This window comes from Carlito syrichta, unplaced genomic scaffold, assembly GCF_000164805.1.
Source record: "Carlito syrichta isolate Samal-C Ts95f unplaced genomic scaffold, Tarsius_syrichta-2.0.1 Scaffold305870, whole genome shotgun sequence".
Taxonomy (NCBI): Eukaryota; Metazoa; Chordata; class Mammalia; order Primates; family Tarsiidae; genus Carlito; species Carlito syrichta.
The window spans coordinates 18,949-27,520 of NW_007249966.1; the positions used below are offsets into that span (position 1 = coordinate 18,949).

Below are 8,572 nucleotides of genomic sequence, written 5' to 3' on the forward strand. Positions count from 1 at the left end.
ACACTTCTACACTGCTGGTGGGAATGCAAACTAGTGCAACCTCTTTGGAAGACAGTGTGGCGATTTCTGAAAGAGCTAGAAATTGAACTTCCATATGACCCAGCAATTCCCCTATTGGGAGTATACCCGATGGAACTCAAATCATTCTATAGTGCTTTTTACTGGCCCAAATATACTTTCACTAAATGGAAGTTAGGAGGTCCTATGGCAGGGTGTTTGCATAAATTGTTCACAGCTGTATCTCCAATACCTAAAAGGGCACCTGCCACATGGCGGGTGCTTAGCATTGTAAGAATGACATAATTCCCAAGAAAGTTTACCAGCTTGTTGGAAAGATAAAATCTATGAATAGGAAACAGAAAGCACTACACAACTGGTCTGACTGTTGGAAGAAAACCTGTTATCTCCTGGAGAGGTCTGTAGTGGTCAAACTCAGACTCAGATTCTTCTCTCTAGTCTCTGCCTGTGACTTTCCCAAAGCTTTTTTTTTTTTTTTTTTTTGCTGCCTGTGCTTCTATTTCTTTCTCTGGGATGCAGGCTGAGAAGTGGAGATTAAAGTTATTCCTTGCAATTTTTGTTGTTGTTGATGTTTTGAAGATAGAGGACCATATTTAAGGTGTTAGCTTATTTAATTCAGTCCTCCTCCTTGTGCCTCATGAATATGTCCTTTTACAAAACTGAATTCTTCTCTTATGCGAGTGAGTTCTCAAGGTCAAAGGAAGAGCAGCACAGAGCTGAATCAAAGGCACAGAATGTTCTCGTAGCTGTCATGTCAGTAAAATTATACCCATCATTGTCCATTAGAAGAGATAAATGTCTGTTTCTAACCTCTATTCCTGCATAAAGCACATTTTTTTTTCATTTAAAAAGGCTTAATTCAGCTCATTGTATACATTATGATGTCAATGTATTTTTATTAGGGATTAAAATTGCCAATGTAATTCTGTGGTTTCTTCTAATGTAAAATGATCCACAGTGTAACAATATGCCCATCCTAGTTAAACAATGATCAGAACAATCAGCTATAAGCAACAAAGGGTAATATTGTCTTTATGACAAATAATACTTATGAAAATCCTCATAAGGATTATTTGACTTAATGTCAGAACACATTTACTGAGAGATGAATTGAGAACCCCAGTGTGGTCTTTGAATCATTTGGTATGTAACATGTGGTTGGATCAGTTATCCATCTGAATTAAATCTTAAGATGGATATCTAAATCAGCAGGACCCCAAAACAAATATATTGGCTAATGGAGAACAGGTGGGAGACAATTAGAGAGAGGGAGCTGGGACTAGGCCATGGCGTTTTAAATTTTTTATTTTTTGAGGTTCTTGCTCTGTTGTTAGGTATGCTATAAACCACTGCAGAATCCCTCTTAAAACCCAGATGTAGAAATTGAGACTGTGTGTAAATACTTCAAAGGGGGAAAAATGAGGAGGATAATGGGATACAGAAAAACAAAAACAACAAGAAATATTCTGTCAGCAGTATGAGATTTAAAAACCCCAAACAGATCTGGTAGTGTATGGTTATTTCTGAAAATGACACTCACTTTGAAGTCTGTTCTTTTAGTCAGACCTCTGTTAGGCTAAGGACCTCTCTTACTGCTGACATGATAGATCAAAGGAAGCACCTTGCACTGTATGGGGTGTGTGACTAGCACAAGCCACTATAGAAATTGGGCAACAGAGCAACTAATGGATATGTAGCCACATCGTCATCATAAAAACACTTCTTTTGGTTCTTAAGCAATAAACTGCTTTGAAAAAGACCTTTAATCAATGATGGTTACTTGCCAAATTGTTTAGTTTATTTTCCAAAAGAAAATAGAATGAACAGGTCATTAGTTGGTATTGATCTATTTCTACTCTGAAAATGTGGCTTGATTTGGAATACAAGTTTGTCTCCAGCACCCTGACTCTCAGGAGGATGCATTCTCTCTGAGATGTCATCTTCACCTTGGCAGGTTGTTTAGAAAACACCAGCCTCCTTGTGTGCCTCTCTGGAGAATGCCTCCTGCAAATACGTGAATAACAAGGATCACCATGACAAGTGAACCCTTCCTTTGCTGTTGTGAAAACCAAATTAAATTTTCAGAGAGAATTTCACCCCTAAATGGTTACAGCTGATTCATGATTATCATTTCTTTGCCAGATACCCAAATGGTTTTGAAGAGGCTTCCATGGCCAAAGCAAATCCTTATCTCTGGATGGATTGCTCAAATCTCAGGGAAGATAACAGCTAATCCTTCAGTATTCTCTTTTTTGACATTCTCCTATCTTCCCACTATTGCTTGTATATTATTACTCTTCAGTTTTCCTACAAAAGAGCATCTTCCTCCAAAGATAATGCTATTTGGATATACCACCATCTGTCCTGACTCATTGCTGCTTTGTTCCAAACTTGCAGTCACCTTCCCTCACGCACTGGGATGGGGCACCTTCACACAGTCTATAGACAGTGTTTCACCTGCAGGCAACACTCTCAAAAGCTATCAATGTCCATATATGACACCTGAGCCACTACTTTATTAATTCCCATGGAGTGACTCTCCACTCCACTTCAGCCACCTACTTTAAAAACAGCACCTTGTCCTTAAGTTTCTCACTCTTGGACCATACATTTCTGGTCATATCTTCACCTTCCTGATCTTTAATATCATTTAGATGTCTAGTCTGTAGACAGATATCTGTTGTCTTCTTTCTTCCTCTTAGACTTTATCCTTTCTCTCTCTTAGACCTTATCCTTTCTCTACCAAAATTGGACATTGTGGTTGATAACACTTATAATAATCTCATGGTCTAACTTCATACTGTTGCACCATCACCACCAAAACCCAACCTTAGGTCAGTGATTCCATTTACCTTCTCCATCCCCAAGCCCAGAGAGCAGGAGCTGCTGGAGAAGCACAGGGAATATATAGATCAGTTCTCCTGCATCTTCTGTAGCATCAGCAGATGCTTAATACTGCCCATTAATCAACGTTCATATTAATGTACTGCAAATAATCAAATGAGATACTCAGAAATGCTTGGGAAGCACAAAGTTGTCCTTTACATTAGAATGGCTGTTGTTTGGAGTAAACAGTGACATTCCATAGACTACACAATAACCTATACTGTAACCTGGTATAAAAAATGAATTAAACATCCTGCACTAGCAATCTGAACTATAGGAAGGGAAATAATTGATCAGCTGGCACCTGGACAGACTGAAAGAAGAGCAGACATGTAGAGAGTAGGAGAATCACAGTAATGGTAAAGTAGAGTCTCTACCCACCTCTTTCTTCATAAATGTGTGTAATTATTTATTATTTAAGTAATAGGGTAAAGAAGCCTGTGCAACCCTTCTCTCAAATGGGATATCAGATGGGTGAGTTTGGCTAGGGCAGATCCAGGTGTTATGAGACCTGAAGTTCATACAATTTTGGGAAGTCCTCTTGAAAAAGAATACAAAACTAACACAGGCACAAAAGCAATACAATGCATTTTAAAATTGCTGCTACTCTGTAGCGAGCTACATAATGATGTAATCAAACTCCTATTATATGGCCATAATTACCTTATCAATGAGTACATATAGGAGTTTGCCATTCAAACACTGTTTTCTCCAGGACATGCAAGTAAATCAGTGTCAGTTTTGCAAAGCATTTTGTCTGGATGTCAGCAAGATCCTAGGTTTCACTACCCATCACAGAAAAATCTTCTAGAACTATCTACAGACAAAAACATCTTGGTGAAAATTCCCAAACATGGGACTAAGCCTGAGTTACCTGTGTGTTCCATGGAAATAAATATCTGTGTTGAAAGGGTCGGAGAAACAGTCTTTGACAGTACCACCTCTCCCTCTTCCCCCAAGTCAGCATAGCACCCCACAGAGAAGATTCTTTGAGGTTCATGGTTTCTATAGTGAGAAAAGAGAAGCAGAAAGGTCAAGTAGCTTCCCTAGAATTTTGAGATGCTTCCCAGAAAGCCCACTCTGTTTTCACCTCACAGGGAATGGGGAACACAGCTAGTCTGTGCAGCTAGACTATCTGGGGTCATGCAGAAACAGAGGAAGGAGGTGGAACCCACAGAGGCCAGCACACAAATTTTGGTGAATTCTCGGTGTACATGCTAGCCCTGGTGCTTGATCAGAGATACTAGCTAACAGCAGAGCTCATCCATAAAGCCAAGCTGGTTGCTCCTAGAAAAGGTGGGAAGTGCTACCTTGCTGGCTTGAATCCCTAGAGGGTCAGCCTTCAAGCTCAGCCTCAGACTCTACCCTGGGGCCAGGGAAAAAGAAAATCACTGCAGAAAAATTTTGGACAACAAGCAGTCATTCATTTTACCATAGTTAGCAGTTTATTCTGCACTCTCAGCAGCCTCAAAGCCCACCCCAACCCAGAAGGGGAGGCCAATCTCAGTCTTGAACTTATACTGACATAGAAGTTGATCCATCCATTCTGATGCACTTAACCTCAGTATTCCCTTCTACGATTCTGTCCTACTGATGAACTAAAAAGAATAGTAACTTTTTGCCAGGGAATATGCCTTGTAGCCCAGCCAGATCACAGGTCATTTCAGCATTCATACAACAGTTCAGAATAATAGCAGATCTCAGTCAGTGGTCTCCCTTGATAGGAGAAACTAGCCAGTTGCCTCACCCTGAATTCAGAGCAAAGGCGGCAGCTCAGTCTTCTACAGAACCTGAAAGCATCTTCCCTGATCTGAGGAAAGAAGCCAACATTCAGGAACATGAAATGCAGAGGCCGCTAGTGAAATTGAACCAAAAGAGGAGTTTACCAAGACCTATAATAATCACAATATCAAAAATCAAAGACAAAGTTCTAAGAGCAGCAAGAGACAAGAAATGCATCACATACAAAGGAGTTCCAATATGACTATCAACTGATTTCTCAGCAGAAACCCTGCAGGCCAGGAGAGGTTGGGATGATGTATTCAGAGTGCTGAAGAAAAAAACCATTGCCAACAAACAATATTTTATCCATTTCTATCTGCTATCTTGGTTCCCTGCACAAAACACCCACTAAAGCCACAGAAACTGCCCTGCTACAGAGCAAGGGTAGCCACAGCCTGATGCTGTGGCCTAAAACAGAATCTGATGATTCAGTGCCAGAGCTTGAGGAAAAAGACTCTGTACAGGGAACCACACAACATGCTCAGCTGCAGCAGCAGCTGAATTCAGTGAAGATCAGTCAGTAAAGCAAAACAGAATCAGAGTGAAAGGAAGGCACAGAAGACTATGTTCAAACTGGGTCTTTGGCAGATTACAGGGGCTACTAGAGTCACTACACAGAAATGTAAGAATAGCCTCTTTGTCATTGCAAAACCAGATATCTAAAAGAGTCCAGCTTCACAAACCTACATAGTTTTTTGGGAAGCCAAGATTGAGGATTTATCTCAGCAAGCACAGCTCACAACTGTTGAGAAATTCAAGTTCAAGGTAGAGCTATCTCAAACATCCAAGAAAACACACAGACTCCAACTGTACAATAGGATAATGAAGAGGAAGAGGTTGATGAAACAGGAGTGAAAGTTAAGGACATAGAATTGGTCATGTCACAGGCAAATGTGTTGAGAGCAAAGACAGCTCAAGCTCTGAAAAATAAGAGTAATGACATTGAAAATACTATTATGGAATTTACAATGTAACCATCTGAAAACAAAAAACTTTTTTTGGTGTTTCAAAAGACATACCGCAGCTTGGTTTGTAGTTTCTATCATTAATAAAGTTATGGCTTCTTGTTATATGAAAAAAATCTTTATCCAGAAAAGTTGTCTTTCAGAAACGAGTAAGAAATAAAAACTTTCCTGGATAAACAAAAGTGAAGAGAGTTCATCACCACTAGATCTGCCTTATAGGAACTGCTCAAGGGAGTTCTTTAAATGAAACAAAAGGTTTCTAGTTAATAACATAAAACTTATGAAAGCACAAAACCTAATGGTGTAAGTAATATAGAGCAATAATCAGACTATTCTAGGACTAAAACAGTGGGGTGTAAAACAACTTTATCCCTAGTAGGAGGGTTAAGGGACAAAATTAAGAATAACAACTATATCTAAAATAAATCATCAAGGAATATATCTTACAAAATGATGTAAATCTAGACATAAAAAACATAAAATTTGTGTGTGGGGAGTAAAAGTGTAGCATTTTTGTATGCAATTAAAGTTAAGCTGTTGTCAGATTGAAATTGGCTTAGAAGTTTAAGATGTTCTATGTAACCTCATGGTAACCAAAAAGCAAAAAAATCTATAAGAGATACACACAAAAAAATAAAAAAGATTAAAAACATACCACTATAGAAAACCATCAAACTACAAAGGAAAACATCAAGAAAGGAAGAAATAAAGTATGTATGAAACAACCAGAAAACAATTAACAAAATGTTATTAGTAAGTTCTCACCTAGCAAAAGTTACCTTAAATGTACATGGATTAAGTCCCCTAATCAAAAGACATAGAGTAAGTGAATGAATTTTTTAAAAAAAAGAACCAAATATATGCTCCCTACAAGAGACTCATTTCATTTTTAAGGATATACACTGAAATGTGAAGGTATGAGAAAAGATATTCTCCACAAAAGGAAACCAAAAGAGAACAGGGATAGTGATACTTATATTAGAAAAAGTAGATTGTAAGTCAAAAACTGTAAAAAGAGCCAACAAAGGAAATTCTATAATGATAAAGGGGTCAATTCATCAAGAGGGTATAACAATTTTAATTGTATGTTCACCCATCACTGAAGTATCTAATATATAAAGCAAATATTAAAGGATCTGAAGGGAGAGAAATGTTGCAATACAATAATAGTAGAGGACTTCAATATACTACTTTTAATATAGGACAGATTATCCAGACAGAAAATTAATAAGGAAAAATTGAACTTGCATAGCTCTTTAGACTAAACAGACCTAATAGATATATATAGAACATTCTATACAACAACAGAATACATGCTTTTTAAGAACACATAAAACATTCTCCAAGATAGATCATATATTAGGCCACAAGACGTTTATAAAGACTGGTATCATTTCAAAAAATTTTTTCTAACCACAATGACATGAAACTAGAAATTAATAATAGGAGGAATTTCAGAAAATTCACAAATACAAAAAAATTAAACAACATGCTACTGAACAATTGAGGTTAATGATGAAATTAAAAGAGAACTTAAAAAATATATTGAGGCAACTGAAATGGAAACACAAGCTGAAACTTTCGTGATGCAGCAAAAACAGTTCTAAGAAGAAAATGTATAGCAACAAATGCCTGCATAAAAAAACAAAAGATCATAAATAAAAGACCTAATGTTATACCATAAAGAAATAGAGAGAGAGAGAGAGAGAGAGAGAGAGAGAGAGAGAGAGAGAAAAGAACACATAAAGTCCAATGTTATCAGAAGGAAAAAAATAGTAAAGATTAGAGCAAAAATAAATGAGCCAGACTCGGTGGCTCAGCCTGTAATCTGGCGCCTTTGGGAGACTGAGGTGAGTGGATTGCCTGAGCCCGAGGGTTCGAGACCCGCCTGGGCAGGCAAGACCTCATCTCTACAATAAAATCAAAAAATTAGCCAGGCGTGGTAGCACACGCCTGTAATTCCAGCTACTCGGAAGGCTGAGGCGGAAGGATCGCTGGAGCCCAGCAGGTGAGGCTGCGGTGGCCGGGAGTGGCCACTGCACTCCAGTCTGGGCGACAGAGTGAGACTCCAACTCTAAATAAATAAATAAATAAACGAGACTAGAAAAACAATACAAAAGATTAACAAAACTAAAAGTTGACTTTTTGAAAAGATAAAACCAACAAACTTTTAGATAGGCTAACCAAGGAAAAGTGAAGACACAAAGAAGTAAAATTATAAATGAAAAGTAGAGAAAATGCAACCAACACCACAGAAATGCAAAGAAATATAAGGGACTATTATGAACAATTATATGCCCCAAAATTGAGTAACCTAGAAGAAACAGATACATTATAACTTATTAAGACCTAATCACGAAGAAATAGAAAATCTGAACAGACCAATAATGGAGTGAAGAGATTAAATCAGTAATAAAAAGTCTCCTATTGCTTCGGTTTAGAAATAGTTTGCTTGTCCTCACCAAAACTTATGTTAAAATTTGATCCCAATGCAGAAGTGCTGGGAGGTAGGGCCTCATGGGAAGTGTTTGGAAGTATTATTCATGAATGGTTTGGTGTTATTCTCATGATAGTGAGTGAGTTCTTGCTCTTGTGAGACTGGATCAGTTCTTGTGGGAATGAATTATTTCCTATGAGAGTGGGTTGTTATAGAGCCAGAGTGGCTCTCAGGTTTCCCTCTCGTTGTATATGCCTGCTTCCCCCTTGAACTTTTCCAATCTGTTGTGACACAGAACAAAAGCTGTTTCTGGAAGCCAGGTCCATGACCTTGAACTTCTTAACCTGTACAACCATGAGCTAAATAAATCTCTTTTATTCATAAATTACCCAGTCTCAGATATTCTTTTATTACAACACAAAATGAAAAGGATCTGAAGGGAGAGATAGGTTGCAATACAACAATAGTAGGGGACTTCAACACA

At 38.0% G+C, this 8,572-nt stretch overlaps 1 pseudogene; it reads left to right on the forward strand.

The window, feature by feature from the left end:
* Positions 1–5,084: 5,084 nt before the first annotated feature.
* On the forward strand, positions 5,085–5,660 carry LOC103265153 (annotated as a pseudogene).
* The last annotated feature ends 2,912 nt before the right edge of the window (positions 5,661–8,572 follow it).